Source organism: Petromyzon marinus, chromosome 1 (genome assembly GCF_048934315.1).
Source record: "Petromyzon marinus isolate PM22_M1 ecotype Great Lakes invasive population chromosome 1, UKy_Petmar_22M1.pri1.0, whole genome shotgun sequence".
Classification (NCBI taxonomy): domain Eukaryota; kingdom Metazoa; phylum Chordata; class Hyperoartia; order Petromyzontiformes; family Petromyzontidae; genus Petromyzon; species Petromyzon marinus.
The window spans coordinates 15,783,810-15,811,685 of record NC_133667.1 but is presented as its reverse complement, the minus strand read 5'-3'; the positions used below and the strand labels follow the sequence as shown (position 1 = coordinate 15,811,685).

Sequence of the window (27,876 nt, the reverse complement as noted above, 5' to 3'; positions counted from 1 at the left end):
TGTACCGGGGGAATCTCCATTTGGTACAGATATAATGGGAGGGGCTGATCGATGCCCGGGTGCGGTCAAGGGATGGCTCCCTATTGCTCAACCACGTTATGTATGCTGATGATTTGGTAATAGCTGCTCATTAAGAGGAGGAGTAGGAGACGCTGCTGCTGAGACTGGAGTGTGCCACTAAGAGATGGGGCCTTATCATCAGCCCCACCAAAACTAAGCACCTGTCTGGGTATTTTGTACCATCGGACACTCCACCCCCACAACCCCCAATCGGTGATGCGGCAGTTGTGGAGAGAGTGGAGAGTTTCCCATACCTGGGAAGTGTGCTTATGACTGGCTCCAGTTTAACAGCAGAGGTCTCACTCTGAATCAGTCGAGCGGCAATATCTTTTCATCGGTTGCGTAACGCTGTGTGGAAACTACCTAGTCTGTCGCTGCGCACTAAGCTTCAGGTCTTCTCGGCCACGGTCATTCCTCCCTTCTCTACGCTTGCGAAATGTGGACCCCCTTAATGGAGCATCTTCGCCGGTTGGAAACATTTAGGCTGGCCTGCCTACGATCCATCCTGGGTTTATCCAGGCTGGATTGTGTGAGGAGCTCAAAAATCCTTGAAGATCTGGGCAAGGTCCCATCAGTGAGCTCCTCCGGCAGGCAAGGCTGCGTTGGCTGGGTCATGTAGCCCGCATGCCTAGCCACCGCATGCCCAAACAGCTTTTGTTCGGCCAGGATCGAGGGGGCTAAACGGGCGCGGCACGGGCTAGAGAAGAGATGGAGTGATGTGGTACAGGAGGACGTGGAGCTGAGTGGACTTGCCGATGACTGGTAGCAGCGGTGTCAAGATCGGCCTCTGTGGAGGAGGCTCGTGAAGGACGCTATTGGGCAGTTGGAGGCAGTCGCTCTCCAACAACAACGGAGAGCGGAGGAGCGACGCTCACAACAACGAGCGGAGCGCGGGTGGCTAAAGCACAGCAGGTTGGCACAGTAGAGGGCACAGGTGGTGCACCAGCCAGTCATCTCAGTCATCTCAGTCAGTCGACCCGTGGCACCTGGGTCTGCCCCGTGACCTCCTGCGCGCGGGCGTTCGACACTTCACGTGGCCTCAAGGTGCACATGGCCTGGCACAAGCGTCATGGTGACGTCACCGCCACTTAGTGGCGAATGGCGGTTGTAGGTGTGTGTGTAGGTGTGTGTGTGTAGGTGTGTGTGTGTGCGGGCAGCGGTGGTGTGGTAGTGGTTAGCGCTACACTGCGCTACGAACCCGGCAACCCAAGTTCGATTCCCGCTCACGGCCAACACCACCAGTGACAATTATCTGAACCGGTCCTGGGCCTTTCCTAGGCCGACTCAGCCTCAAATGAGTACCTGGTGCAGTGTGTAGTAAACATCGCCACTGGGGAGACAAAGGCGGCCGAGCGTGGTGCTGGCCACACACCCCCTCGTGTGCCACAGCGCCGGCCTTCATAGGTGCTGCTCGCTAACAGCACTTGCCCCGACAGTCTGTTAGAGGCTACACGGGGGATCTTTGTCTTTGTCGCCTTCATAGGTGCTGCTGCTACTCGCTAACAGCACTTGCCCCGACAGTCTGCTAGAGGCTACACGGGGGATATTTGTCTTTGTCTCCTTCATAGGCGCTGCTGCTACTCGCTAACAGCACTTGCCCCGACAGTCTGTTAGAGGCTACACGGGGGATCTTTGTCTTTGTCGCCTTCATAGGCGCTGCTGCTACTCGCTAACAGCACTTGCCCCGACAGTCTGTTACAGGCTACACAGGGGATCTTTGTCTTTGTCTCCTTCATAGGCGCTGCTGCTACTCGCTAACAGCACTTGCCCCGACAGTCTGTTAGAGGCTACACGGGGGATCTTTGTCTTTGTCTCCTTCATAGGTGCTGCTGCTACTCATTAACAGCACTTGCCCCGACAGTCTGTTAGAGGCGACACGGGGGATCTTTGTCTTTTGTACATTCACAGACACGTGTGTGTGTGTGTGTCCTCTCTCTCTCTCACACACACGCAAGACAAAGGTGACCCATGTAGCCTGTACAGGTTGTCGGCGGCGGCAAGTGCTGTCCTTAGTACGCACACACACACACACACACAGGTGGAGAGGTGGTGAGCGTGCCAGGCTAGGTGCATACACTCACTGGTGCTGATGAGGAACTGGTTTGAGAGGCCCGGGTGATCGACGTCGTGAATGGCGCTCGCGAACAACGCCGCCAAGATCTCCAGGTCTGTAAACACCGCCTGGCAAACACAAACAACAACAACACACATAGAGAGAGACTCAGTACCAGGCGCACCACCCTCATGCATGCGTCCGTGTGTGTGTGTGTACGTGCGTGTGTGTGTGTACGTGTGTGTGTGTGTGTGTACGCGTGCGTGTTTGTGTGTACGTGTGTGTGTACGTGTGTGTATGTGTGTGTGTGTACGTGAGTGTGTGCGTGTACGTGCGTGTGTGTGTGTATGTGCGTGTGTGTGTATGTGCGTGTGTGTGTGCGTGTGTACGTGTGTGTGTGTACGTGTGTATGTGTGTGTATGTGTGTACGTGTGTGTGTGTGTACATGTGTGTGTATGTGTGTGTGTGTGTATGTGTGCGTGTACGTGCGTGTGTGTGTGTACGTGTGTGTGTATGTGTGTGTATGTGTGTGTGTGTACGTGTGTGTGTGTGTGTGTATGTGTGTACGTGTGTGTACGTGTGTGTGTACGTGTACGTGTGTACGTGTGTGTACGTGTGTACGTGTACGTGTGTACGTGTGTGCGTGCGTACGTCGAGGGCGGGCGTGGAGAGCAGCACGTGCGTGGACTGCGCGACATCTGCGGCGTGCAGGCTGTTGTGGTAGGCCACGTCCGCGTGGTAGTGGTCCTCAGGGTCATCACGTAGGCCAGGAACGTGTCCACGGGGATGCGGAACGTCTTGAGCAGCTCACGCTCCTGCGGGGGGGGGGGGTCACGGGGGGGGTCACGGGTGGGGGGTCACGGGGGGGTCACGGGGGGGTCACGGGGGGATCACGGGGAGGGTCACGGGGGGTGGGTGAGAGCTGCGGTGATGAAGGTTGAATGGAGGCTTCGACAGAAAGTCTTATTTTGATTAAATGGAGAGTGAGTGAGCGAGTGAGCGAGCGTGCCGGTGAGCAAGTGATTGTGTGGGTGGGTGAGTGGGTGAGTGAGTGAGCTGGTGAGTGAGTGAGTGAGTGAATGAGTGAGCTGGTGAGCGAGCTGGTGAGTGAGCTGGTGAGTGAATGAGTGAGCTGGTGAGCGAGCTGGTGAGTGAGTGAGCTGGTGAGTGAGTGGGTTATTGAGCAGGTGAGTGAGTGGGTGATTGGATGAGTGAGTGAGTGAATGAGTGAGCTGGTGACTGAGTGGGTTATTGAGCAGGTGAGTGAGTGGGTGATTGGATGAGTGAGTGAATGAGTGAGCTGGTGAGCAAGCTAGTGAGTGAATGAGTGAGCTGGTGAGTGATAGACTGGATGAGTGAGTGAATGAGTGAGCTGGTGAGTGAGTGGGTTATTGAGCAGGTGAGCGAGTGAGTGACTGGATGAGTGAGTGAATTAGCGAGCTGGTGAGCGAGCTGGTGAGTGAATGAGTGAGCTGGTGAGTGAGTGAGTGAATGAGTGAGCTGGTGAGCGAGCTGGTGAGTGAGCGAGCTGGTGAGTGAATGAGTGAGCTGGTGAGCGAGCTGGTGAGTGAGCGAGCTGGTGAGTGAATGATTGAGCTGGTGAATGAGTGAGTAAGCTGGTGAGCAAGCTGGTGAGTGAGTGAGCTGGTGAGTGAGTGAGTGAGCTGGTGGGTGAGTGAGCGAGCTGGTGAGTGAATGAGTGAGCTGGTGAATGAGTGAGTAAGCTGGTGAGCAAGCTGGTGAGTGAGTGAGCTGGTGAGTGAATGAGTGAGCTGGTGAGTCAGCGAGTGAGCTGGTGAGTCAGCGAGTGAGCTGGTGAGTGAGTGAGCTGGTGAGCGAGCTGGTGAGTGAGCTGGTGAGCGAGCTGTTGAGTGAGTGAGCGGGTGGGGTGAGCGACTCACCTGGAAGATGGTGTACATGAGCACAGTGAGCGGTCGCCCTCCGGAGTATTCGGCGATCTTGAAGATGTTGAGGCCCAGCGATTTATATCGTCCATCTCCTGCAACATCATCACCGACATCACCACCAACATCACCACCGACATCACCACCAACATCACCACCGACATCACCACTGACATCACCACCGACATCACCACCGACATCACCACCGACATCACCACTGACATCACCACCGACATCACCACCGACATCACCCCCAACATGACCATCAACATCACCATCGACATCACCACCAACATCACCACCAACATCACCACCTACATCCCACCAACATCACCACCTCCGAATCACCACCACCAACATCACCACCATCAATACCACCATCGTCACCATCAATACCACCGTCACCATCGCCACCATCAATACCACCACCAATATCACCATCACCACCATCAATACCACTATCGCCACCATCAATACCAGTGTCACCATCGCCATCATCAATACCACCATCGCCACCCCCATCGCCACCCCCATCAAAACAACCATCACCACCATCACCACCATCCCCATCGCCACCCCCATCATAACAACCATCACCACCATCATCACCACCACCACCACCATCAGTGAGCGAGCGACCAGCGAGCGGGTGGACGGCTGAGCGAGCGGATGCGCGAGCAAGTGGGTGAGTGAGCGAGCGGTCGTGTGAGTGAGCGAGCAGGGGAGTGAGCGGGTGAGCGAGTGACTGAGTTGACAGGTGAGCTGGTGAGCGAGTGAGTGAGCGAGTGAGCTGGTGAGCGAGTGAGCTGGTGAGCGAGTGAGCCGGTGAGCGAGTGAGCTGGTGAGCGAGTGGAGCCGGTGAGCGAGTGAGCCGGTGAGCCGGTGAGCTGGTGAGCGAGTGAGCCGGTGAGCCGGTGAGCTGGTGAGCGAGTGAGCGTTGCGTACGCTGGCTAGCGAGTGAGCTGGTGAGCGAGTGAGCTGGTGAGCGAGTGAGCCGGTGAGCGAGTGAGCCGGTGAGGGAGGAGTCGGGAGCGAGCGGGTGAACGAGTGACTGAGTTGACAGGTGAGCTGGTGAGCGAGTGAGCTGGTGAGTGAGCCAGTGAGGGAGTGAGCCGGTGAGCGAGCGAGCTGGTGAGCCGGTGAGCCGGTGAGCTGACGAGCGAGTGAGCGAGTGAGCGAGTGAGCGAGTGAGCTGGTGAGCGAGTGAGCTGGTGAGCGAGTGAGCGTTGCGTACGCTGGCTAGCGAGTGAGCTGGTGAGCTGGTGAGCGTTGCGTACGCTGGCTAGCGAGTGAGCTGGTGAGCGAGTGAGCTGGTGAGTGAGCTGGTGAGCATTGCGTACGCTGGCTAGCGAGTGAGCGAGTGAGCCGGTGAGCGAGTGAGCTGGTGAGCGAGCGAGTGAGCTGGTGAGCGAGCGAGTGAGCGTTGCGTACGCGTGGCTAGCAGCTCCTCGTGCGGGGCGGCGGTGCCGAAGCGAGGCAGGGTGGACTGCACGGTGGACTGCGTGAGGGACGAGCTGTGGGTGAGGCCCCGCACGCCGCTGATCTGAGACATGGGCTGCTGGCGACGTTTCTTCATCTCCTCCTTCTGCGCGAGCGACGGATGTCCACCTCGTGCTGCTTGTCTGTGGGCGGGGGCGGGGTGGACACGGGGGGGTGGACACGGGGGGTGGACACGGGGAGGGGTGGACACGGTGGGGGGTGGACACGGTGGGGGGGCGAGACAGACACGGGGATATGAATGATACAGGAGACACGGGTAGACACGGGGAGAGAGAGAGAGATAAACAAAGATAGAGAGAGATAGAGAGGGAGAGAGATAGAGAGGGGGAGTGAGGGAGAGAGATAAAGAGGGGAGAGAGGGAGATAGAGAGAGGGAGTGAGGGAGAGAGGAGGGAGATAGAGAGGGGGAGTGAGGGAGAGATAGAGAGAGATAGAGAGGGAGAGAGATAGGGAGAGAGATAGAGAGGGAGAGATAGGGAGAGAGATAGAGAGGGAGAGATAGGGAGAGAGATAGAGAGATAGATAGAGAGAGATAGAGGGAGAGAGATAGGGAGAGAGAGATAGAGAGAGGGAGAGATAGAGATGGGGAGAGAGGGAGAAAGAGAGGGTAGAGATAGAGAGGGGGAGAGAGGGAGAGATAGAGAGAGATAGGGAGAGAGATAGAGAGAGATAGAGAGGGAGAGAGATAGAGATGGGGGAGAAGGGAGAAAGAGAGGGTAGAGATAGAGAGGGGAGAGATAGGGAGAGAGATAGAGAGGGAGAGATAGGGAGAGAGATAGAGAGAGATAGAGGGAGAGAGATAGGGAGAGAGAGATAGAGAGAGGAGAGATAGAGATGGGGAGAGAGGGTAGAGATAGAGAGGGGGAGAGAGAGAGGAGAGAGATAGAGAGGAGAGATAGAGAGAGAGAGATAGAGAGAGAGAGATAGAGAGAGAGATAGAGAAGAGATAGAGGGAGAGGATAGAAGAGAGAGGAGAATATAGATGGGGAGAGAGGGAGAAAGAGAGGGTAGAGATAGAGAGGGAGAGAGGGAGAGATAGAGAGAGATAGGGAGAGAGATAGAGAGAGATAGAGAGGGAGAGAGATAGAGATGGGGAGAGAGGGAGAAAGAGAGGGTAGAGATAGAGAGGGGGAGAGAGGGGGAGAGAGGGGAGAGAGGGAGAGATAGAGAGAGACAGAAAGAGATAGAGAGGAGAGATAGAGAGAGACAGAGAGAGATAGAGGGAGAGAGATAAAGAGTGAGAGAGGGAGAGACAGAGAGAGGGAGAGAGATAGAGAAAGACAGACAAAGATAGAGAGAGATAGGGAGAGAGATAGAGGCAGGCACGTACCCAGGAAGGTGGAGGAGATGTACTCAGACACCTGGTTTCCCGAGCGACTCATCTCTGAAAGGTGATTCAGCTCCCGGTTCAAGATTCTCCGGAACTACTCACGCACACAGAGACACACACAGAGACACATACACACAGAGACACACACACACAGAGATACATACACACACAGAGACACATACACACACAGAGATACACACAGAAACACACACAGAGACACACACAGAGATACATACACACACAGAGACACATACAGAGACACATACACACACAGAGACATACACACACAGAGACACACACACAGAGACACACACAGAGACACATACACACACAGAAACACACACAGAGACACACACAGAGACACACACACAGAGACACATACACACAGAGACACACACACAGAGACACATACAGAGATGCATACACACACACGCACAGAGACACACACAGAGACACATACACACACAAAAACACACAGAGACACACACACAGAGACACATACACACACAGAGACACACACACATACAGAGACACACACAGAGACACATACACACACAGAAATACACACAGAGATACATACACACACAGAGACACACACACACACAGAGATACACACAGAGATACATACAACAACAACAACCGCCATTCGCCACTAAGTGGCGGTGACGTCACCACGACGCTTGTGCCAGGCTATGTGCACCCTGAGGCCACGTGAAGTGTCAAACGCCCGCTGGTAGGAGGTCACGGGGCAGACCCAGGTGCCACGGGTCGACTGACTGAGATGACTGGCTGATGCACCACCTGTGCCCCCTACTGTGCCAACCTGCTGTGCTTTAGCCACCCGGCGCTCTGCTCGTTGTTGTGAGCGTCGCTCCTCCGCCCTCCGTTGTTGTTGGAGGGCGACTACCTCCAACTGCCCAGTAGCGTCCTTCACGAGCCTCCTCAACAGAGGCCGATCTTGACACCGCTGGTACCAGTCATCGGCGAGTCCACTCAGCTCCACGTCCTCCTGTACGATATCACTCCATCTCTTCTCTAGCCCGTGCCGCGCCCGTTTAGCCCCCCTCAATCCGGCCGAACAAAAGCTGTTTCGGCATGCGGTGGCTGGGCATGCGGGCTACATGACCTAGCCAACGCAGCCTTGCCTGCCGGAGGAGCTCACCGATGGGACCTTGCCCAGATCTTTCAAGGATTTGTGAGCTCCTTACACAATCCAGTCTGGTTAAACCCAGGATGGATCGTAGGCAGGCCGAGAAGACCTGAAGCTTAGTGCGGAGCGACAGACCAGGTAGCTTCCACACAGCGTTACGCAACCGATGAAAAGATATTGCCGCTCGACTGATTCGGAGTGAGACCTCTGCTGTTAAACTGGAGCAGATACATACACACAGATACACACAGAGATTCATACACACAGAGATACACACAGAGACGCATACACAAAGATATACACACACACAGAGACGCATACACACAGAAACACACAGAGACGCATACACACAGATACACACAGAGATACACACAGAGATACACACAGAGACGCATACACACAGATATACACACACACAGATACACACAGAGACGCATACACACAGATACACACACACAGAGACGCATACACACAGAAACACACAGAGACGCATACACACAGATACACACAGAGATACACACAGAGATACACACACAGAGATACACACACACACGCACAGGGACACACACGCACACACAGAGAGAGAGAATCTGGTGACAGGGTGTGTCCGAGTGTCCCCGGGGCTGCACCTTGTTACTCGCCATCTCGCTGACGGAGCGGTGGGTCTGGATGGTCTCCAGCTGGTCCAGACACCAGTCCAGCTCCTCCATCGTCTCCAGCGCCAGCTTCTGGTAGCCGTCATCTGTCGCCAGGGGGAGAGACACGCGGGGAGAGACACGCGGGGAGACACGCGGGGAGAGACACGCGGGGAGACACGGGGAGAGACACGCGGGGAGACACAGGGAGAGACACGCGGGGAGAGACACGCGTGGAGACACGGGGAGAGACACGCGGGGAGAGACACGGGGAGAAACACGCGGGGAGAGACACGGGGAGACACGGGGAGAAACGGAGGGAATCCGTGAGACGTGGGGGAGTCACAGACAGGCGTAGGGAGGCCATTGTCTAACTCTTCTGCATCTCTCTGTGTCTCTCTCCGTGTTACTCTGTGCGTGTCTCTCCGTGTATCTCTGTGTGCGTCTCTCCGTGTATCTCTGTGTGTGTCTCTCTCTCTCCGTGTTACTCTGTTTCTCTCTCCGTGTTACTCTGTGTGTGTGTCTCTCTCTCTCCGTGTTACTGTGTGTGTGTCTCTCTCTCTCTGTGTTACTCTGTGTGTGTCTCCGTCTCTGCAGAGTCTAGCTTCCCCAACTCCCTCCACCACCATCTGCACAGTTCCCAACACCCCCCACCCCGTGTCTCTCATCATCATCATCACGGTGGCTAGGAGATGTCGACTACCTCGCCTGGAATACAGGAGGTCGTAGGTTCGATCCCGACCCTGACGCCTGCTGCTGCTGCTGTAATTTGAGTCTGCGTGTCTCTCTCTCTCATCATCATCATCACGGTGGCTAGGAGATGTTGACTACCTCGCCTGGTGTACAGGAGGTCGTGGGTTCGATCCCGACCCTGACGCCTGCTGCTGCTGCTGTATATTTGGAGTTTGCGTGTCTCTCTCTCTCTCTCTCCCCGTGGTCGCGTGGATTTTTCTTCGGGTCCTCCGATATTTCCCCTCGACATTTAGAATCAACGTCACCACGCGTTGTAGAGTTATTTGGCTGCTGCTATGAATGTCCACGCGATGATGATCATAAGCCAGCAACTACCATGAGCTATCAATTGTGATGGTCAGGTGGCTTCTGAAAAAGAAGCTGGATAGTAGTTCAGTGGTCGGGCCTTAACCTGGCAAAATAAAACGTAAAGTTTTTTTTTAGTTTTAAGAGGAATCTCATCTCGAAAAATGTCAGGCGGACTCACCGGACAGACTCGCCCTGTTCGCCTGAGCACCAATCGGGGAGCGCCTAGCCACGGAGATGGTGGACGAGGGGGGAAGAGAGGGGAGGGAGAGGTGGGGGAGAAGAGTCACACGTGAGTGGGATAGTTACAGACATACAGTGAGGGAAAAAAGTATTTGATCCCCTGCCGATTTTGTACGTTTCCCCAGTGACAAAGAAATGATCAGTCTGTAATTTTAATGGTAGGTTTATTTGAACAGTGAGAGACAGAATAACAACAAGAAATATTCTTAGTTATTTCGGTAAAGTCACATAACACAAACGGTTTGTGTTATGGTCGAAACGTCGTGAGAATTTTTTATTGTTTTATATATTTTTTATTATTTTATTGTTTCCCTTCAACGTGACTTTACCGAAAGAACTAAGAATATGAATTACTGCAGTCACGAAAGCTTTAAATCAAAACAAAAAATCCAAAAAAACGCATGTCAAAAATGTTATAAGTTGATTTGCATTTTAATGAGGGAAATAAGTATTTGACCACCCTCTCAATCAGAAAGATTTCTGGCTCCCAGGTGTCTTTTATACAGGTAACGAGCTGAGATTAGGAGCACACTCTTAAAGGGAGTGCTCCTAATCTCAACTTGTTACCTGTATAAAAGACACCTGTCCACAGAAGCAATCATTTAATCAAATTCCAAACTCTCCACCATGGCCAAGACCAAAGAGCTCTCCAAGGATGTCAGGGACAAGATTGTAGACCTACACAAGGCTGGAATGGGCTACAAGACCATTGCCAAGCAGCTTGGTGAGAAGGTGACAACAGTTGGTGCGATTATTCGTAAATGGAAGAAACACAAAAGAACTGTCAATCTCCCTCGGCCTGGGGCTCCATGCAAGATCTCACCTCGTGGAGTTGCAATGATCATGAGAACGGTGAGAAATCAGCCCAGAACTACACGGGAGGATCTTGTCAATGATCTCAAGGTAGCTGGGACCATAGTCACCAAGAAAACAATTGGTAACACACTACGCCGTGAAGGACTGAAATCTTGCATCGCCCGCAATGTCCCCCTGCTCAAGAAGCACATATACATGCCCGTCTGAAGTTTGCCAATGAAAATCTGAATGATTCAGAGGACAATTGGGTGAAAGTGTTGTGGTCAGATGAGACCAAAATGGAGCTCTTTGGCATCAACACAACTCGCCGTGTTTGGAGGAGGAGGAATGCTGCCTATGACCCCAAGAACACCATCCCCACCGTCAAATATGGAAGTGGAAACATTATGCTTTGGGGGTGTTTTTCTGCTAAGGGGACAGGACAACTTCACCGCATCAACGGGACGATGGACGGGGCCATGTACCATCAAATCTTGGGTGAGAACCTCCTTCCCTCAGCCAGGGCATTGAAAATGGGTCGTGGATGGGTATTCCAGCATGACAATGACCCAAAACACATGGCCAAGGCAACAAAGGAGTGGCTCAAGAAGAAGCACATTAAGGTCCTGGAGTGGCCTAGCCAGTCTCCAGACCTTAATCCCATAGAAAATCTGTGGAGGGAGCTGAAGGTTCGAGTTGCCAAACGTCAGCCTCGAAACCTTAATGACTTGGAGAAGATCTGCAAAGAGGAGTGGGACAAAATCCCTCCTGAGATGTGTGCAAACCTGGTGGCCAACTACAAGAAACGTCTGACCTCTGTGATTGCCAACAAGGGTTTTGCCACCAAGTACTAAGTCATATTTTGCAGAGGGGTCAAATACTTATTTCCCTCAGTAAAATGCAAATAAATGTATAACATTTTTGACATGCGTTTTTCTGGATTTTTTTGATGTTATTCTGTCTCTCACTGTTCAAATAAACCTACCATTAAAATTATAGACTGATCATTTCTTTGTCAGTGGGCAAACGTACAAAATCCGCAGGGGATCAAATACTTTTTTCCCTCACTGTAATACTTCACACTGGGAGAGAGACAGAGAGATAGAGAGTGGGTGGGTGGGTGAGCGGCTGGGTGAGTGAGTAAGTGGGTGAGTGGGTGGGTGTGTGAGTGGGTGGGTGCGTGAGTGGGTGGGTGGCTGAGTGGGTGGGGGAATGGGTGGGTGGGTGAGTGGGTGGGGGAGTGGGTGGGTGGGTGAGTGGGTGGGGGAGTGGGTGAGTAGGTGAGCGAGCGGGTGAGTGAGTGGGAGGGTGTGTGAGTGGGTGGGTGGGTGAGTGAGTGGGTGAGTAATCAGGTGAGCGAGTGGGCGATCAAGTGAGTGAGCGGGTGAGTGGGTCAGCGAGTGAGTGGGTCAGCGAGTGGGTGAGTCAGCAGGTGAGTGGGTGAGCGAATGATTGGGGAGCGAGCTAGTGAGCGGGCGGGCGAGCGAGCAGGTGAGCGTGCGAGTGGGTGGGCGAGTGAGCGAGTGGGTGGGTGAGTGGACGAGTGAGTGGGTGAGCAGATGGCTGAGTGAGTGAGCGGGTGAGTGTTTACTTGGTGATGGCTCCCTGCACGTTGGTGAGGATGGTGAAGTTGCTCCTCACTGACCGGAGGCTGGCCAGCACCTGGGCAAACGGGGTCACGATGAGGTCATCGCCGTGCCTGCACACACAGAGACAAAGGTCCCCCGTGTAGCTTCTTAACTGTTGGGGCAAGTGCTGTTAGCGAGCACCTATGAAGGCTGGCACAGTGGCACACGAGGGGATGGGTGGCCAGCACCACGCCCGGCTGCCTTTGTCTCCCCAGTGGCGATGTTTACTACACACCGCACCAGGTACTCTTTAGAGGCTGAGTCGACCTAGGGGGAGGCCCAGGACCGGTTCAGATGATCTTCACTTGAGTTGGCCGTGAGCGGGAATCGAACTCAGGTCGCCGGGTTGGTAGCGCAGCGTAGCGCTAACCGCTGCACTACCGCTCCCCACAGACATACACACACACATAGACACATATAAAGACACACACAGACACATACAACAACCGCCATTTGCCACTAAGTGGCGGTGATGTCACCACGACACTTGTGCCAGGCTATGTACAGGTTGAGGCCACGTGAAGTGTCGAACGCCCGCTGGCAGGAGGTCACGGGGCAGACCCAGGTGCCACGGGTCGACTGACTGAGATGACTGGCTGATGCACCACCTGTGCCCCCTACTGTGCCAACCTGCTGTTCTTTAGCCACCCGGCGCTCCGCTCGTTGTTGTGAGCGTCGCTCCTCCGCCCTCCGTTGTTGTTGGAGGGCGACTACCTCAAACTGCCCAGTAGCGTCCTTCACGAGCCTCCTCCACAGAGGCCGATCTTGACACCGCTGGTACCAGTCATCGGCAAGTCCACTCAGCTCCACGTCCTCCTGTACAACATCACTCCATCTCTTCTCTAGCCCGTGCCGCGCCCGCTTAGCCCCCTCAATCCGGCCGAACAAAAGCTGTTTCGGCATGCGGTGGCTGGGCATGCGGGCTACATGACCCAGCCATCGCAGCCTTGCCCGCCGGAGGAGCTCACCGATGGGACCTTGCCCAGATCTTTCAAGGATTTGTGAGCTCCTCACAGATTCCAGTCTGGTTGAACCCAGGATGGATCGTAGGCAGGCCAGCCTAAATGTTTCTAACCGGCGAAGATGTTCCATTAGGGGGGTCCACGTTTCGCAAGCGTAGAGAAGGGAGGGAATGACCGTGGCCGAGAAGACCTGAAGCTTAGTGCGGAGCGACAGACCAGGTAGCTTCCACACAGCGTCACGCAACCGATGAAAAGATATTGCCGCTCGACTGATTCGGAGTGAGACCTCTGCTGTTAACTTGGAGCCGGTCATAAGCACACTGCCCAGGTATGGGAAACTCTCCACTCTCTCCACAACTGCCCCATCACCGATTGGAAGCCGTGGGGGTGGAGTGTCCGATGGCACAAAACACCCAGGCAGGGCTTAGTTTTGGTGGGGCTGATGGTAAGGCGCCACCTCTTAGTGGCACGCTCCAGTCTCAGCAGCAGGGTCTCCAACTCCTCCTCTGAATGAGCAGCTATTACCAAATCATCAGCATACATAACGTGGTTGAGCAATAGGGAGCCATCCCTTGACCGCACCCGGGCATCGATCAGCCTCCCATTATATCTGTACCATATGGAGATTCCCCCAGTACAGCTATTGAAGGCTTCACGAACTGCGTGGTCAAAATAGATGTTAAACAATGTGGGAGCCAGAGGACATCCCTGTCGCACCCCAAGGTGTACAGGGAATGGCTCTGACTCCCGGCCACGTAGTTTTACCCGGGCCCGCTCACCATCATGAAGGTCCTTAATGATCGTGAGCAGAGGGTCAGGTACTCCAAAAGCACGAAGAACAACCCAGAGCCCAGGCCTACTGATGGTATCATAGGCCTTGACCAGGTCAATAAAGCAGAGATGTAGGTCTTGTTGGAATTCCCTACACCTCTGCTGTAGCAGACGGACAGAAAATATGGCATCTGTGCAGGACCGCCCTTTCCTGAAACCGCATTGGGGCTCCGCAAGCCTCTCCTCAGCGTGCCTGGCAAGGCGATGCTTAATAATCCTTGCCAGGACCTTTCCCGGCACACTGAGAAGTGAGATGCCCCTGTAGTTGTTACAGTCTGTGCGGTCCCTCTTCTTAAAAAGGGGGACCACCAGGGCATCCTTCCAATCCTGCGGAACCTGTTCAGTGGTCCAGAATGTTGTCATGATGTAATGTAGGGCAGTCTGTGTACAAACGCCACCCTTCCTCAGCATTTGGCTTGGGAGATCATCTCTGCCCGGTGCCTTTCCTGGTCTCAGACTCTGGATCGTCTTCAGTACTTCCTCAACAGATGGCACCTCAGCCAGCCATTCACAGGGGGTGAGTTCTTCCAATATTTGAGGCACTGCAGCCTCAGCAGGGTCATCCTCACTTTGTCCGACGATGTTTTCCAGCCTGAGGGATTTCCCCTCCCCCAGGACATCACAAAAATGCTCAGCAAATCTGCAAACCTGTTCCTGGGGGTTGGAGATTGGACCACCGTTCTTTCCCCTAATGATGGTAATAGGTGTGGTGCTGCTGGTTACTTTTTGATGGAGTTAAATAGGGATTTGTGATTGCGGGCCATTGAGGCAGACTCCATCTCCTCAGCAACCCACGACCACCACCCATCCTTGCAGCACCTCACGGCTCTACGAACCTCCGAGCGAAGGCTGCGGTAAGCCTCCTCATTCTCTGACGTGGGATGCTGTAGCCAATGAGAGTGGGCCTATCGCTTTTTTCTCAGCCAGGCTGAACACCTCCTCTGTCAGCCAGGGTCTCTGGGGAGGTCTGGACTGTGTACCCAAAGCAGCCATTGCAACTGCATGAGCCACAGTCCTAAACCTCGCCCATTTACCCTCGACATCAGGAGGAGTGGGGGACGATGCCAACCTCAGCCGCAAGCGATGATTAAATTCTCGTTTGTAACTTCCATCAGCTAGCAGAGACCAGGCCACCTTGGGGTCCTGGGTGTACATCCACCGCCGGAGTGGAAGAATGGCAGGCGCATCTTACAGATGACAAGTCGATGGTCAGAGGGCAGATCAACTCCACAGTAGGTCCTGGTGTCAAGGACATGGGCTTGCATCCGCTGGTCTGTCACTATGTAGTCCAGCAGATGTTCTTGCTTGGACCCAGCATGCATCCATGATGTTGTGTGGATGCGCCGATGCCGGAACAGCGTGTTGGTAATTACAAACCCATGGGCTGCACAAAAATCTAGCAGCCTCCTACCGTTGTTATTGAGCTGATCTGGTCCATACCCTCCAATCACTCCAGACCAGGTGCCAGTATCATGACCAACTCGGGCATTGAAGTCACCCAACATGATGACTCTATCCCGAGGGGCCACTTTAGCCAGCACCTGTGACAGGAGGTCATAGAAGGCATCTGACTCATCGGCTTTGCCTGCATCCCTCCACGGATGTTCATCTTCGGTGGGGGCATAAGTAACCACGACCACCATTCCTCGCCTCCGGTTGATGGGAAGGCGAGCCCAAATTAGCCTGGGACTTACAGCTTCCCACACCTCACCGCCACGCTCCCACGCCCCCTTCATTCTTTTGTTCCAAAGAAGAGCCACACCCTGTTGTTTAGCAGTCTGCTGCCCCGAGTAGAGGACTGTCCACCCCTCATGGTGGCAGGAGCCAGAGCCGGTGCACCGAACCTCCTGAATGCCGCAGAGATCCAGGCGGTACCGGTCTAGCTCCCGACAGAGGAGTGGCAGCCTCTCCTCCGCAGTGAGCGTTCGAACAGTCCACGTGGCCACACGAAGCGGCTTTTCGTTGTTTCTGGAGGAGCCCCGAGGCCAGGAGACGTCATCGACGCCTATCCCCCCAGGGTCTCCGGCACAAGCTTATTAATAACATTTTTCAGTCGTGATTTTGTGGTAATTAATTGAAGGTGGAGGGGTCACCAGACCCTCGCACCCGTCCAGAGCCCCCCATGTGGTCGCTGTGGTGGTCACAGACGCCATGAGGGGAATCATAAATCTACATTGGCCCTCCCCCCCCATGGCACTACCCACCACAGCGTTGCCGTCAGGCACCAACGAGGAGATAGGGGGTTGACACATACACAGACACACATGGACACGCACACACATATAAAGACACACACAGACACATACACACAGGGCTTTGGGGGGGGGTTTGGGGGGAGGGGCGCTTTGGGGGGGGGGCGAGCTTTGGGGCGGGCCCACGCCACCCCCTCCCCCCACCCCTCTCTGGACGTCGCTGGCAATGTGTTGTTTAATGAATGAGTGAATGGATGAGTGAATGAATTAGTGAATGAATGAGCGAGAGAATGAGCGAGTGACAACCGCAACGCTGCGGTTCCTCCCGGCCCCGTGGGGCGAGAGTCACAGCACAAAGATAAAGATCCCCCGCCGTGTAGCCTCGGCAGACTGTTGGGGCAAGTGCTGTTAGGAGAGAGCGGCAGCGGCGCATGGTCCTATGAAGGACCGCATGGACACACACACGTGTACACACACACACGTGTACACACACACACGTACACACACACATGTGTACACACACACACGTACACACGTGTACACACACACGTGTACAGACACGTGTACACACACACGTGCACACACACGTACACACACACGTGTACACACACGTACACACACACGTGTACACACACATGCACGCACGCGCACGTACAAAGATAAAGATCCTCCGTATAGCCTTAACAGACTGTAGGGGCAAGTGCTGTTAGCGAGCACCTATGAAGGCCGGAACGGTACACGAGGGGGTGGGTGGCCAGCACCACGCCCGACCGCCTTTGTCTCCCCAGTGGCAATGTTTACACACCGCACCAGGTACTCATTTGAGGCTGAGTCGACCTAGGGGAGGCCCGGGACCGGTTCAGATAATCGTCACTGGTGTTGGCCGTGAGTGGGAATCGAACCCGTGTCGTCAGGTTCATAGCGCAGCGCGCTAACCGCTACACTACCGCTCCCCACACACACGTACACACACATACAAACACACATATACACACACGTACACACACATACACACACGTACACACATGTACACACACATGTAACCACACACACGTACACACACAAACACATATACACACGTACACACACATATACACACATGTACACACAAACGTACCCACACACACGTACACACATGTACACACACACGTACACAAGAGTACACACACATACACACGAACGACACACTTGCCACTAGGTGGCGGTGATGTTATCACGGTTATTGTGCCAGGCTAGGTGCACGTTTAGGCCTTGTGAAGTGTCGACGTGCCCGCTGGCACAAGTGTCACGGGACTCCCCAGCAGGTATCATGGGTTGACTGCTGCTGTGCCAGGCTAGGTGCAGGAGGAGGTCACGGGACAGACCCAGCAGGTGCCATGGGGTGACTGCTGCTGTGCCAGGCTAGGTGCAGGAGGAGGTAACGGGGACAGACCCAGCAGGTGTCCTGGGTTTGACTGAGATGACTGACCGATGCAGACAAACACACAGACACACCCACACAGCCTCTTTTCCACCTGTACACACACACCTGCAAAAAAAAGACAAAGATCCCCCGTGTAGCCTTTAACAGACTGTTGGGGCAAGTGCTGTTAGCGAGTCGCGTAGCGCCTATGAAGGCCGGCACTGTGGCACACGAGGGGGTGGGTGGCCAGCACCCGGCCGCCTTTGTCTCCCACAGTGGCGATGTTTACTGCGCTTGAGGCTGAGTCGACCTGTAGGGGAGACGCCCAGGACCGGTTCAGATATCCGCCACCATTAATGGTCGTGAGCGGGAATCGAACTCAGGCCTCGGGGGGTGGGGGGGGGGGGTTCAACACAGTGCGGATTCACAGACACCCACAGACAAAGATCCCTTTGTGAGTCTACGGGTCTCTGTGTGAGTCTATGGGTCTCTTTGTGAGTCTACGGGTCTCTGTGTGAGTCTATGGGTCTCTTTGTGAGTCTACGGGTCTCTGTGTGAGTCTATGGGTCTCTTTGTGAGTCTACGGGTCTCTGTGTGAGTCTATGGGTCTCTTTATGAGTCTACGGGTCTCTGTGTGAGTCTCTGGGTCTCTGTGTGAGTCTATGGGTCTCTGTGTGAGTCTATGGGTCTCTGTGCGAGTCTATGGGTCTCTCTGTGTGAGTCTGTGGGTCTCCGTGTGTGTATGTGGGTCTCTGTGTGAGTCTATGGGTCTCTGTGCGAGTCTGGGTCTCTGTGTGAGTCTATGGGTCTCTGTGTGAGTCTATGGGTCTCTGTGTGAGTCTATGGGTCTCTGTGTGAGTCTATGGGTCTCTCTGTGTGAGTCTCTGGGTTTCTGTGTGAGTCTATGGGTCTCTGTGTGAGTCTATGGGTCTCTGTGTGAGTCTATGGATCTCTGTGCGAGTCTATGGGTCTCTCTGTGTGAGTCTATGGGTCTCTGTGTGAGTCTATGGGTCTCTGTGTGAGTCTATGGGTCTCTGTGTGAGTCTATGTGTCTCTGTGTGAGTCTATGGGTCTCTGTGTGAGTCTATGGGGCTCACTGTGCGAGTCTGTGGGTCTCTGTGTGAGTCTATGGTCTCTCTGTGTGAGTCTATGGTCTCTCTGTGCGAGTCTCTGGGTCACTGTGCGAGTCTGTGGGTCTCTGTGTGAATCTATGGGTCTCTGTGTGAGTCTATGGGTCTCACTGTGTGAGTCTGTGGGTCTCTGTGTGAGTCTGTGGGTCTCTGTGTGAGTCTATGGGTCTCTGTGTGAGTCTATGGGTCTCTGTGTGAGTCTATGGGTCTCTGTGTGAGTCTATGGGTCTCTGTGTGAGTCTATGGGTCTCTGTGCGAGTCTATGGGTCTCTCTGTGTGAGTCTCTGGGTCTCTCTGTGTGAGTCTATGGGTCTCTGTGTGAGTCTATGGGTCTCTGTGTGAGTCTATGGGTCTCTGTGTGAGTCAATGGGTCTCTGTGTGAGTCTATCGGTGTCTGTGTCTGAGCTTATGGGTCTCGTTGCTAGTCTATGGGGTCTCTCTGTGTGAGTCTATGGGTCTCTGTGTGAGTCTATGTGTCTCTGTGTGAGTCTATGGGTCTCTGTGTGAGTCTATGGGTCTCACTGTGTGAGTCTGTGGGTCTCTGTGTGAGTCTATGGTCTCTCTGTGCGAGTCTCTGGGTCACTGTGCGAGTCTGTGGGTCTCTGTGTGAATCTATGGGTCTCTGTGTGAGTCTATGGGTCTCACTGTGTGAGTCTGTGGGTCTCTGTGTGAGTCTATGGGTCTCTGTGTGAGTCTGTGGGTCTCTGTGTGAGTCTATGGGTCTCTGTGTGAGTCTATGGGTCTCTGTGTGAGTCTACGGGACTCTGTGTGAGTCTACGGGTCTCTGTGTGAGTCTATGGGTCTCTGTGTGAGTCTATGGGTCTCTGTGCGAGTCTATGGGTCTCTCTGTGAGTCTATGGGTCTCTGTGTGAGTCTACGGGACTCTGTGTGAGTCTACGGGTCTCTGTGTGAGTCTATGGGTCTCTGTGTGAGTCTATGGGTCTCTGTGCGAGTCTATGGGTCTCTCTGTGTGAGTCTCTGGGTCTCTCTGTGTGAGTCTATGGGTCTCTGTGTGAGTCTATGGGTCTCTGTGCGAGTCTATGGGTCTCTCTGTGTGAGTCTCTGGGTCTCTCTGTGTGAGTCTATGGGTCTCTGTGTGAGTCTCTGGGTCTCTGTGTGAGTCTATGGGCCTCTCTGTGTGAGTCTATGGGTCTCTCTGTGTGAGTCTATGGGTCTCTCTGTGTGAGTCTCTGGGTCTCTGTGTGAGTCTATGGGTCTCTCTGTGTGAGTCTCTGGGTCTCTACACAATTACAGCTACATGCGACCACATTATCAGGACGCTGTTCAGAACCAGCGGGCAAATTGACTTGAGAGAGGAAGAGAGATGAAGAGAGATGAAGAGAGAGGAAGAGAGAGAGGAAGAGAGAGAGAGAGAGTGTGAGAGGAAGTGAGAGGAAGTGAGAGAGGCCCAAACGGAATCTCTTGAACAGGGGTCACGGAGTCGGCAGCACGGACGACTGGGGGAAGAGATACGGGGGGGGGGGGAGACCATGGGGGTGGACGAGGAGGATGAGCCGGAGAGCAATCGGGAGGGTGGAGCAGAGCGTGGGAGAGTGGAGCGTGGAGTGGAGCATGGAGTGGAGCGTGGAGTGGAGCATGGAGTGGAGGGGAGCGTGGAGTGGAACACGGAATGGAGTGGAGCGTGGAGGGGAGCGTGGAGTGAAGAAGCGTGGAGTGGAGCGTGGAGCGGAGTACGGAGAGGGAGGGGAGTGAGGAGTGGAGAGGAGCGTGGAACTGAGCGTGGGAGTGAAGCGTGGAGTGGAGTACGGAGCGGAGCGCGGAGCGGAGTGGAGCATGGAGCGGAGCACGGAGCGGAGCGCGGAGCGGAGCGTCACCACTTCCAGAGCGTTCTGGGCGGCGACACCGACCCCCACGCCCCCCCCCCCTCCCCACCGCGAAGGGGTCGGGCCGCCCTGGCAAATACTGCGGCGGCGCGCGGCGCGTTCACACATCGACCGTGCAGAGTGCCGTGCCCGGCCGGACGTTAAAGACCCCCCGCGGGCATCGCTCGATGGCACGCTGGGATCACACAAAAGACAAAGGTGCCCCGTGTGACCTTCACAGACTGCTGGGGGCAAGTGCTGTTAGCGAGCAGCAGCAGTGCCTATGGAGGTCGGAACGGCATCATCACCATCGCCACCATCACCATCGCCACCATCACCATCGCCACCATCACCATCGTCACCATCACCATCGCCACCATCACCATCGCCACCATCACCATCGCCACCATCACCATCGCCACCATCACCATCGCCACCATCACCATCGCCACCATCACCATCGCCACCATCACCATCGCCACCATCACCATCGCCACCATCACCATCGCCACCATCACCATCCTCATCACCATCATTATTATTATCAATGACCACGATCATCACCATCACCATCGTCATCATCGACATCACCACCACCGCCATCATCACCACGACCACCAATCACCATCATCATCAATGACCACGATCATCACCATCACCATCGTCATCATCGACATCACCACCACCGCCATCATTACCACTACCACCAATCACCATCATTATCAATCACTACGATCATCATCACCACCACCACCACCACGATTATCACCATCACCAACACCACAAATCACCACGACCATCATCACCACCACCAACACCACCAATCACCATCAATCACCACGACCATCACCACCACCAACACCACCAATCACCATCAATCACCACGACCATCATCACCACCACCACCAATCACCACCACCACCAATCATCATCAATCACCACCACCAACACCACCACCACCACCAATCACCATCAATCACCACGACCATCATCACCACCACCACCACCAATCACCACGACCATCATCACCACCACCAACACCACCACCAATCACCACCACCACCAATCACCACAATCACCAATCACCACCAATCGTCATCAATCACCACCCCCCCCCCCCCCCCCCGTAGACGGACTGTGGGACAGCGCCCCCAGAGGAGCTGGACACTTACATCCCGTGGGACCGGGACAGACCGGGTCGGAATTCCGGTCACTCTTGGGTCCCAGGAGAGCGTTCCTGGTTGAGTGACGTGGGGTGGGGGCGGGGGTGGGGCGGGGGGTGGGGGGCGGGGGGGTGGGTGGGGGTGGGTGAAGGGAGGAAAAGGTGAAGGGGGGAAGAGGGGAGGGGGTAAGGGGGGAGGGGGTTAGGGGGAGTGGGGGGAAGGGGGGGAATGGGAGAGGGGTGAAGGAGGAAAAGGTGAAGGGGGGCAGAGGGGGAATGGGGGAGGGGGGTTAGGGGGAACAGGGGAGGGGTGGGTGGGTTGGCAGGGGTAAGGAGTGGGGGGGGGGGCAGGGGGGGTAAAGGAGGGGGAGGAAGGGGGAATGGAGGGAGGGACGTACACGTCATCACGCATCATCGACGTCACTCACCGTTGGATCTTCTGCCCCCCCCACTGACCATCAAGGAGCATCACCACAAAGACAAAGATCCCCCGGGTAGCCTCAAACAGACCATCGGGGGCAAGTGGCTGTGAGCGAGTAGCAGCGCGAGGTGGTGGGGCGTGCCAGCACCACGCCCGGCCGCCTTTGTCTCCCCAGGTACTCATTTGAGGCCGAGTCGACCTGGGGGGGGGGTCCTCGTGTGAACGCGTCACTGATGATGACCACGTGCGTGCGTCACTGAACACGTGTCAGTGATGACACACGGCACGTGTCAGTGATGACACACGGCACGTGTCAGTGATGGCACACGGCACGTGTCAGTGATGGCACACGGCACGTGTCAGTGATGGCACACGGCACGTGTCAGTGATGGCACACGACACGTGTCAGTGATGACACACGGCACGTGTCAGTGATGGCACACGGCACGTGTCAGTGATGACGCACGACCCGTGTCACTGATGACGCACGGCACGTGTCAGTGATGACACACGGCACGTGTCACTGATGACACACGGCACGTGTCAGTGATGACGCACGGCACGTGTCACTGATGACGCACGACACGTGTCACTGATGACGCACGGCACGTGTCAGTGATGACGCACGGCACGTGTCACTGATGACGCACGGCACGTGTCACTGATGACGCACGGCACGTGTCAGTGATGACGCACGGCACGTGTCAGTGATGGCACACGGCACGTGTCAGTGGAAACGCACACACACACACAGACGTGTGCACACACTCCTGTCACTGAGAACGATCGACGCACGCCAGCACGCACGGCACTGAAATGGAACGCACGCGTTAGTGGGAATGCGACGCGCACATGAACGCACGCCCACATGAACACACGCGCACGTGAACGCACGCGCACGTGAACGCACGCGCACGTGAACGCACGCGCACGTGAACGCATGCCCACATGAACACACGCGCGCACGAACACACGCGCACGTAAACGCATGCCCACATGAACGCACACGCACATGAACACGCGCACGTGAACGCATGCCCACATGAACGCACACGCGCATGAACACGCGCACGCGCAGACACACGCGCAGCACAAAGACAAAGATCCCCCGTACAGCCGTGACAAACTGTTGGGGGCAAGTGCTGTTAGTGAGCAGCAGCAGCAGCAGCGCCTGTGAAGGGAGGCTCCACCGGGCGTTTGGAAATCGCCTTGCGTCATGGTCACGGAGGACTGTCGGGAACGACGACGATGATGACGATGATGATGACGACGATGACGATGATGACAATGACGACGAGGGCGATGATGACGACGATGACGACGATGATGACGACGACGATGACGTTGATGACGACGACGATGATGATGATGACGACGATGATGACGTTGATGACGATGACGACGATGACGAGGATGATGATGATGTTGATGACGACGTCGACGACGATGATGATGACGACGACGACGACGACGATGATGATGACGACGACGATGAAGACGACGATGACGAGGATGATGCTGATGACGACGCTAATGATACTGATGATGATACTGATGATGACGACGCTGATTATGACGATGCTGATGATGATGACGCTGATGATTATGCTGATAATGATGACGCTGATGATGCTGATAATGACGCTGATGATGATGCTGATACTGATGATGACGTCGCTAATGATTATGCTGATAATGACGCTGATGATGATACAGATGATGATACTGATGACAAAGTGGGGGTTCTAAGAGCCACTTAGGAGGGGGGTGGGGGTGACAATAGCGGTGGTGATGATGACGGAGCTTGCTGACGATTGTGTTAACGACGATGACTACGATGACTATGATTGTGTTAACGACGATGACGACGATGATGACTACGATGATGATTGCGCTGACGCTGCGATTACGGACGCTTGTGATGCCGATGACTGCGCTTGAGCAAGCCTCATTGCTCGTGCGTGTGTGTGACTGTCTGTGTGTGACTGTGTGTGCGTGTGTGTGAGTGTGTCTTTTGTGCCTGTGTGTGTACGACTGTGTGTGCGTGTGTGTGTGCGACTTGTGTGGTGTGTGTGTGCGACTGTGTGTGTGCGTACGACTGTGTGTGTGTGTGTGCGGCCGTGTGTGTGTACGACTGTGTGTGCGTGTGTGTGTGACTGTGTGTACGTGCGTGCGGCCGTGTGTGTGCGTGTGTGTGTGCATGTGTCTCTGCCTACGCGTGTCCCTGCACGTGCGTCTCTCGATGTGCGCGTCTCCTCGTGTCTCCACGCGTGCGTGTGTCTGCAAGTGTCTCCCCACGTGTCTCCATGCGAGCGTGTGTCTGCAAGTGTGTCTCCCCACGTGTCTCCATGCGTGCGTGTGTCTGCAAGTGTCTCCCCACGTGTCTCCACGCGTGCGTGTGTCTGCAAGTGTCTCCCCATGTGTCTCCATGCGTGCGTGTCTCTGCGCGTGTCTGTAGGCAAGGAGGTGTGTGTGTGGAGACGCGTGCGTGTGTAGACACGTGTGTGTGTAGATGCGTGTGTGTGTGTAGAAGTGTGTGTAGAAGTGTGTGTAGACGTGTGTGTGTGTAGAAGTGTGTGTAGACACGTGTGTGTGTAGACACGTGCGTGTGTGTGTGTAGACGTGTGTGTAGACACGTGTGTGTGTGTAGACGTGTGTGTGTGTAGACACGTGTGTGTGTGTAGACACGTGTGTGTGTGTAGACACGTGCGTGTGTAGACACGTGCGTGTGTAGAGACGCGCGTGTGTAGACACGTGTGTGTAGACGCGCGTGTGTAGACACGTGTGTGTAGACACGTGTGTGTAGACACGTGCGTGTGTGTGTGTAGACGCGTGTGTGTGTGTAGACACGTGTGTGTGTGTAGACACGCGCGCGTGTGTGTGTGTAGACACGCGCGCGTGTGTGTGTGTAGACACGCGCGCGTGTGTGTGTGTAGACACGCGCGCGTGTGTGTGTGTAGACACGCGCGCGTGTGTGTGTGTAGAAGCGTGCACCCACGCGTCGCTGGCGATGGAGGAGTTGCGCGACACCGACTTTGGCGAGAGGTCGTAGTCGCTGTCGGAGCGGTAGAGGAAACTTTCGCGTCGCGCGCCGTGCGGGAAGGCCGCGTGCAGCACGAGGCCGCCCGAGCCGGGGCTCGCCTGCGCCTCCAGCGGGCTGCGGCCCGGCGAGACGCCATTCTCCACGTCGAAGCTGCGAGGAGGTGGAGGAGGAGGAGGGTGGAGGAGGGGGAGGGAGGTGGAGGAGGAGGGGGAGGAGGTGGAGGAGGAGGGGGTTGGGGAGGAGGAGGTGGTGGAGGGGGAGGAGGAGGTGGTGGAAGGGGAGGAGGTGGGGGTGGAGGAGGAGGGGGGGAGGAGGAGGTGGAGGAGGTGGTGGAGGAGGTGGGGGTGGAGGAGGGGGGGGAGGAGAAGGTGGGGTGGAAGAGGAGGGGGAGGAGGTGGTGGAGGAGGAGGTGGTGGTGGAGGGGGTGGAGGAGGAGGTAAGGAATGTTAATGACGGCGACGACGACACAAACAACAACACAACAAACACAACAACAAACGCAACAACACAACAAACACAACAACAAACGCAACAACAACACAACAAACACAACAACAAACACAACAACACAACAAACACAACAACAATCCAACAAACACAACAACAACACAACAACAAACACAACAACAACCGCCGTTCGCCGTCAAGTGGCAGGGACGTTTCGGGACAGACCCAGCAGGTGCCATGGGTTGACTGCTGTGCCAGGCTAGGTGCAGGAGGAGGTCACGGGACAGACCCAGCAGGTGCCATGGGTTGTACTGCTGCTGTGCCAGGCTAGGTGCAGGAGGAGGTCACGGGACAGACCCAGCAGGTGCCATGGGTTGACTGCTGCTGTGCCAGGCTAGGTGCAGGATGAGGTCACGGGACAGACCCAGCAGGTGCCATGGTTTAGCTGCTGCTGTGCCAGGCTAGGTGCAGAATGAGGTCACGGGACAGACCCAGCAGGTGCCATGGGTTGACTGGTGCTGTGCCAGGCTAGGTGCAGGAGGAGGTCACGGGATAGACCCTGCAGGTGCCATGGGTTGACTGGTGCTGTGCCAGGCTAGGTGCAGGAGGAGGTCTGAGAAGCCTGCCAGATGCACCACCACAGCTGTGCTCCCCGCTGGTTCAAAGTTGCTGCGTTTTATCCGCCCGGCGTCCCCGCTCGTTGTTGTGAGCAGTCGCTCCCCTCTGCCCTCTCGTCGTTGTGGCTGGAGTGGGGGGGAGGGGGGCGACTGCCTCCCTACTGCCTGAGTCGCCTCACTGTGCACCTAGCCTGGCACTGCCCAGCAGTAGCGCCCCCTTCACGAACCGCGTGCGTTGGCGTAGCGAGCCCGGCGACCCGAGTTCGATTCCAACAGCGGTGACGATTGTGTGAACCTGGTCCTGGGCCTCCCTAGGTCGACTCAGCCTCAGATGAGTAGCTGGTGTAGCGGTGTGCGTAGTAAACATCGCCACAAGGGAGACAAAGGCGGCCGGGCGTGGTGCTGGCCACCCACGTGTGCCACGGTGCCGGCCTTCATAGGTGCTCGCTAACAGCACTTGCCCCGACAGTCTGTTACAGGCTACACGGGGGATCTTTGTCTCCTTCATAGGCGCTGCTGCTACTCGCTAACAGCACTTGCCCCAGCAGCCTGTTAGAGGCTACACGGGGGATCTTTGTCTCCTTCATAGGCGCTGCTGCTACTCGCTGTCAGCACTTGCCCCGACAGTCTGTTAGAGGCTACACGGGGGACCTTTGTCTTTGTCTCCTTCATAGGTGCTGCTGCTACTCGCTAACAGCACTTGCCCCAGCAGTCTGTTAGAGGCTACACGGGGGATCTTTGTCTTTATCTCCTTCATAGGCGCTGCTGCTGCTACTCGCTAACAGCACTTGCCCCGACAGTCTGTTAGAGGCTACGCGGGGGATCTTTTGTCTTTTGGTGTGATCGAGTACACACGCGAACACGTGAGTGTGTATTTATGCGACTATATATCGATGTTTTATGGCTTTTATTTAATTTATTGGTGAGGGATTTTTAATTTATTTATTTAGCCTTCGCAAAGTCAACAGCCTCCTCCTGTAGGCTGCGCCAGCGACTCAAAGCGGCGCACGGCTAAAAGGCAGAGACAAAGGTCCCCCGTGTAGCCTCTAACAGACTGTCGGGGGCAAGTGCTGTTAGCGAGTAGCAGCACCTATGAAGGAGACAAAGACAAAGGTCCCCCGTGTAGCCTCTAACAGACTGTCGGGGCAAGTGCTGTTAGTAGTGAGTAGCAGCAGCTATGAAGCAGACAAAGATCCCCCGTGTAGCATCTAACAGACTGCTGGGGCAAGTGCTGTCAGCGAGTAGCAGCAGCAGCACCTATGAAGGAGACAAAGACAAAGGTCCCCCGTGTAGCCTCTAACAGACTGTCGGGGCAAGTGCTGTTAGCGAGTAGCAGCAGCAGCACCTATGAAGGAGACAAAGACAAAGGTCCCCCGTGTAGCCTCTAACAGACTGTCGGGGCAAGTGCTGTTAGCGAGTAGCAACAACTATGAATGTCGGCACTGTGGCACACACGAGGGGGTGGGTGGCCAGCACCACGCCCGGCCGCCTTTGTTTCCCCAGTGGCGAC

The 27,876-nt window shown here is 55.3% G+C and overlaps 1 protein-coding gene and 1 pseudogene across 3 annotated transcripts in view; one reads left to right on the top strand and one right to left on the bottom strand.

The window, feature by feature from the left end:
* Positions 1 to 27,876, top strand: part of LOC116941629 (3',5'-cyclic-AMP phosphodiesterase 4C-like) — a 197,578-nt gene that overhangs the window by 130,076 nt on the left and 39,626 nt on the right. The gene's annotated exons all lie outside the window — the stretch shown is intronic.
* LOC142925115 (3',5'-cyclic-AMP phosphodiesterase 4B-like) overlaps positions 1,193 to 27,876 on the bottom strand; it is a 38,059-nt pseudogene continuing 11,375 nt past the window's right edge.